Source organism: Heterodontus francisci, chromosome 34 (assembly GCF_036365525.1).
Source record: "Heterodontus francisci isolate sHetFra1 chromosome 34, sHetFra1.hap1, whole genome shotgun sequence".
NCBI classification, from domain to species: domain Eukaryota; kingdom Metazoa; phylum Chordata; class Chondrichthyes; order Heterodontiformes; family Heterodontidae; genus Heterodontus; species Heterodontus francisci.
In genome coordinates, this window is record NC_090404.1 from 47,354,074 (window position 1) to 47,360,073 (window position 6,000).

At 47.4% G+C, this 6,000-nt stretch overlaps 2 non-coding genes across 2 annotated transcripts; both read left to right on the forward strand.

Moving 5' to 3' along the window:
- Nucleotides 1-1,556: 1,556 nt before the first annotated feature.
- On the forward strand, nt 1,557-1,628 carry trnad-guc (transfer RNA aspartic acid (anticodon GUC)). The gene has a single exon. It is a non-coding gene; the product is annotated as a tRNA-Asp (tRNA).
- A 3,255-nt stretch (nt 1,629-4,883) lies between these two features.
- Nucleotides 4,884-4,955, forward strand: trnad-auc (transfer RNA aspartic acid (anticodon AUC)). Its single transcript has one exon. It is a non-coding gene; the product is annotated as a tRNA-Asp (tRNA).
- Nucleotides 4,956-6,000: the final 1,045 nt, after the last annotated feature.

Here is a 6,000-nt window from a genome sequence, read left to right on the forward strand (position 1 = left end):
GGAACCTTTTTGAATTCCAAATCGCTTTGCACTGCCGCATGGAGACTCTCATCCACAACACGTACACGGCCCGCCACCCGTTTTATCAAAACTATCAACAGCAAACATGTTCCAAACATCCGCCTATCACAATCACCGCACAACATCCGCTCTTTACTCATCAGACTGGCCACTTTCTCTTCTTTGCATTCTCAAAGCGGCTCATTCAAAATGCACTAAACACATTTTCCTTGGCACATTTCATTGCTTCATTAAACCGTGACGCTTTCTACAACCAACATGCTTTATAAGCCACGACGCAACACATTTCACTACATCTTTCACACGGCAGCAACACCATTGCGTTCATCGTCTGACAGCAAAATGACCCTCCAGCAGCCACACACCACCACCTGTTCAAGGCAGATAGACAATCTGAGGAGGAAGGTCACACACCTTGTACGCCATCAAACTTCAGCAAGGGCCACCTGGACGGAAAGAAGTGAAAGGTGGCAAAGGTTAATAACCTCGAATGGCTCAGTAACAAGCGCAACGAGACAAGGTGCTCAGAGGCACTGAAGAAAGTGTTGGGAATGCTACATGCCCAATGCACATAGCCTGTGCGATCCCTTTGCAAGAGCTACTCAACGTATTCGAGTGATCAACCCTCGGCCCTGATTATTTTTTAAATTCCCTTGCAGCATCCTGCCATTCTCTCTTGAATGTTAACATTCAATCTGAAAGCACACGACTTTCAGTCAGCTCACACAACAACATGCTGCCTAAACTAATCCTTCTTTCCTTGTACGTCTGCTTCGAATGCGAATCACCTTATCTTCTTGTCCTCTGGTTAACCCTTCCCTCCTGCCACAAAAAAGCTTTCTCGCTCAAAACAGTCCTTGTTTGGAACACCAAGATCAAAACTTCTGTGAGCACGAGAGAACAACGCCCATCTTGCTCTTTTGCACACCGTGTACCTGAAGTCATCCACGGCGAGCCCATGGTGCCAATCCTTCTCGATACCCACACGAAGGATTTCTTTCTAAAGTGTGGTGTCGGGAAAGGGGAAAAGAATAATGCAGCGTGGGCCAAAACATTGAACTCCAAGTATTTTGCATATCGTGCTTGCTTCTGTTGCAAAGCCAGGAAAAGAGAGAAAAACAAACAAGTAAAGAGAGAAAGAAACAAACAAGCAAACAAGCAAAAAAAAACCGTATGCGTTTCCTGCTTGCCTGTAGTGGCCGATGATGTGCAATATCAAGCCCGCAAAAGTGCGAATCCGCCGTCCAGATCTCTGCAGCTGTCACAGGACTGAACTGGATGAAAGTGTTGAATGTATGCCATCACAGAGAGGAGGCAAATCACTGTGCGATGTAACATCAATGATGTGGGATGAGGGATAAAATTGAATTGATTGAGTCAAGAGCTTTAGCGGTGGTACTGCGTCGGCTGCCTGGCTCCAAAGTAGAAGCCGAAATGGTGATGGAAACGTGCCCCCTCCAAGCTGACACAACATCTCTGAAGCCCAAAGGTGGCTGGCAATCTCTGGCAAACTGTAGGAAGCTTTTATGTGTGCTTCTTCGTTAGTATAGTGGTGAGTATCCCCGCCTGTCACGCGGGAGACCGGGGTTCAATTCCCCGACGGGGAGGCGTGAGCGTTGCTGAGGCCACCCGAGAGCTGTTAGGGGAAATTTTTTGAATTCCAAATCGCTTTGCACTGCCGCATGGAGACTCTCATCCACAACACGTACGCGGCCCGCCACCCGTTTTATCAAAACTATCAACAGCAAACATGTTCCACACATCCGCCTATCACAATCACCGCACAACATCCGCTCTTTACTCATCAGACTGGCCACTTTCTCTTCTTTGCATTCTCAAAGCGGCTCATTCAAAATGCACTAAACACATTTTCCTTGGCACATTTCATTGCTTCATTAAACCGCGACGCTTTCTACAACCAACATGCTTTATAAGCCACGACGCAACACATTTCACTACATCTTTCACACGGCAGCAACACCATTGCGTTCATCGTCTGACAGCAAAATGACCCTCCAGCAGCCACACACCACCACCTGTTCAAGGCAGATAGACAATCTGAGGAGGAAGGTCACACACCTTGTACGCCATCAAACTTCAGCAAGGGCCACCTGGACGGAAAGAAGTGAAAGGTGGCAAAGGTTAATAACCTCGAATGGCTCAGTAACAAGCGCAACGAGACAAGGTGCTCAGAGGCACTGAAGAAAGTGTTGGGAATGCTACATGCCCAATGCACATAGCCTGTGCGATCCCTTTGCAAGAGCTACTCAACGTATTCGAGTGATCAGCCCTCGGCCCTGATTTTTTTTTAAATTCCCTTGCAGCATCCTGCCATTCTCTCTTGAATGTTAACATTCAATCTGAAAGCACACGACTTTCAGTCAGCTCACACAACAACATGCTGCCTAAACTAATCCTTCTTTCCTTGTCCGTCTGCTTCGAATGCGAATCACCTTATCTTCTTGTCCTCTGGTTAACCCTTCCCTCCTGCCACAAAAAAGCTTTCTCGCTCAAAACAGTCCTTGTTTGGAACACCAAGATCAAAACTTCTGTGAGCACGATAGAACAACGCCCATCTTGCACTTTTGCAGACCGTGTACCTGAAGACATCCACGGCGAGCCCATGGTGCCAATCCTTCTCGATACCCACACGAAGGATTTCTTTCTAAAGTGTGGTGTCGGGAAAGGGGAAAAGAATAATGCAGCGTGGGCCAAAACATTGAACTCCAAGTATTTTGCATATCGTGCTTGCTTCTGTTGCAAAGCCAGGAAAAGAGAGAAAAACAAACAAGTAAAGAAAGAAACAAACAAACAAGCAAATAAAAATCATATGCGTTTCCTGCTTGCCTGTAGTGGCCGATGATGTGCAATATCAAGCCCGCAAAAGTGCGAATCCGCCGTCCAGATCTCTGCAGCTGTCACAGGACTGAACTGGATGAAAGTGTTGAATGTATGCCATCACAGAGAGGAGGGAAATCACTGTGCGATTTAACATCAATGATGTGGGATGAGGGATAAAATTGAATTGATTGAGTCAAGACCTTTAGCGGTGGTAATGCGTCGGCTGCCTGGCTCCAAAGTAGAAGCCTAAATGGTGATGGAAACGTGCCCCCCTCCAAGCTGACACAACATCTATGAAGCCCAAAGGTGGCTGGCAATCTCTGGCAAACTGCTGGAAGCGTTTCTGTGTGCTTCCTCGCTAGTATAGTGGTGCGTATCCCCGCCTGTCACGCGGGAGACCGGGGTTCAATTCCCCGACGGGGAGGCGTGAGCGTTGCGGAGGACACCTGAGAGCTGTTCGGGGCAACGTTTTGAATTCCAAATCGCTTTGCACTGCCGCATGGAGACTCTCATCCACAACACGTACGCGGCCCGCCACCCATTTTATCAAAACTATCAACAGCAAACATGTTCCACACATCCGCCTAGCACAATCACCGCACAACATCCGCTCTTTACTCATCAGACTGGCCACTTTCTCTTCTTTGCATTCTCAAAGCGGCTCGTTCAAAATGCACTAAACACATTTTCCTTGGCACATTTCATTGCTTCATTAAACCGTGACGCTTTCTACAACCAACATGCTTTATAAGCCACGACGCAACACATTTCACTACATCTTTCACGCGGCAGCAACACCATTGCGTTCATAGTCTGACAGCAAAATGACCCTCTAGCAGCCACACACCACCACCTGTTCAAGGCAGATAGACAATCTGAGGAAGAAGGTCACATACCTTGTACGCCATCAAACTTCAGCAAGGGCCACCTGGACGGAAAGAAGTGAAAGGTGGCAAAGGTTAATAACCTCGAATGGCTCAGTAACAAGCGCAACGAGACAAGGTGCTCAGAGGCACTGAAGAAAGTGTTGGGAATGCTACATGCCCAAGACACGTAGCCTGTGCGATCCCTTTGCAAGAGCTACTCAACGTATTCGAGTGATCAGCCCTCGACACTGATTTTTTTTTTTAAAATTCCCTTGCAGCATCCTGCCATTCTCTCTTGAATGTTAACATTCAATCTGAAAGCACACGACTTTCAGTCAGCTCACACAACAACATGCTGCCTAAACTAATCCTTCTTTCCTTGTACGTCTGCTTCGAATGCGAATCACCTTATCTTCTTGTCCTCTGGTTAACCCTTCCCTCCTGCCACAAAAAAGCTTTCTCGCTCAAAACAGTCCTTGTTTGGAACACCAAGATCAAAACTTCTGTGAGCACGAGAGAACAACGCCCATCTTGCACTTTTGCACACCGTGTACCTGAAGTCATCCACGGCGAGCCCATGGTGCCAATCCTTCTCGATACCCACACGAAGGATTTCTTTCTAAAGTGTGGTGTCGGGAAAGGGGAAAAGAATAATGCAGCGTGGGCCAAAACATTGAACTCCAAGTATTTTGCATATCGTGCTTGCTTCTGTTGCAAAGCCAGGAAAAGAGAGAAAAACAAACAAGTAAAGATAGAAAGAAACAAACAAGCAAACAAGCAAAAAAAAAACCATATGCGTTTCCTGCTTGCCTGTAGTGGCCGATGATGTGCAATATCAAGCCCGCAAAAGTGCGAATCCACCGTCCAGATCTCTGCAGCTGTCACAGGACTGAACTGGATGAAAGTGTTGAATGTATGCCATCACAGAGAGGAGGCAAATCACTGTGCGATGTAACATCAATGATGTGGGATGAGGGATAAAATTGAATTGATTGAGTCAAGAGCTTTAGCGGAGATACTGCGTCGGCTGCCTGGCTCCAAAGTAGAAGCCGAAATGGTGATGGAAACGTGCCCCCTCCAAGCTGACACAACATCTCTGAAGCCCAAAGGTGGCTGGCAATCTCTGGCAAACTGTAGGAACCCTTTCTGTGTGCTTCCTCGTTAGTATAGTGGTGAGTATCCCCGCCTATCACGCGGGAGACCGGGGTTCAATTCCCCGACGGAGAGGCGTGAGCGTTGCTGAGGCCACCCGAGAGCTGTTAGGGGAAACTTTTTGAATTTCAAATCGCTTTGCACTGCCGCATGGAGACTCTCATCCACAACACGTACGCGGCCCGCCACCCGTTTTATCAAAACTATCAACAGCAAACATGTTCCACACATCCGCCTATCACAATCACCGCACAACATCTGCTCTTTACTCATCAGACTGGCCACTTTCCCTTCTTTGCATTCACAAAGCGGCTCATTCAAAATGCACTAAACACATTTTCCTTGGCACATTTCATTTCTTCATTAAACCGCGACGCTTTCTACAACCAACATGCTTTCTAAGCCACGACGCAACACATTTCACTACATCTTTCACGCGGCAGCAACACCATTGCGTTCATAGTCTGACAGCAACATAGCCCTCTAGCAGCCACACACCACCACCTGTTCAAGGCAGATAGACAATCTGAGGAGGAAGGTCACACACCTTGTACGCCATCAAACTTCAGCAAGGGCCACCTGGACGGAAAGAAGTGAAAGGTGGCAAAGGTTAATAACCTCGAATGGCTCAGTAACAAGCGCAACGAGACAAGGTGCTCAGAGGCACTGAAGAAAGTGTTGGGAATGCTACATGCCCAATGCACATAGCCTGTGCGATCCCTTTGCAAGAGCTGCTCAACGTATTCGAGTGATCAGCCCTCAGCCCTGATTTTTTTTTTAAATTCCCTTGCAGCATCCTGCCATTCTCTCTTGAATGTTAACATTCAATCTGAAAGCACACGACTTTCAGTCAGCTCACACAACAACATGCTGCCTAAACTCATCCTTCTTTCCTTGTACGTCTGCTTCGAATGCGAATCACCTTATCTTCTTGTCCTCTGGTTAACCCTTCCCTCCTGCCACAAAAAAGCTTTCTCACTCAAAACAGTCCTTGTCTGGAACACCAAGATCAAAGCTTCTGTGAGCACGAGAGAACAACGCCGATCTTGCACTTTTGCACACCGTGTACCTGAAGTCATCCACGGCGAGCCCATGGTGCCAATCCTTCTCGATACCCACA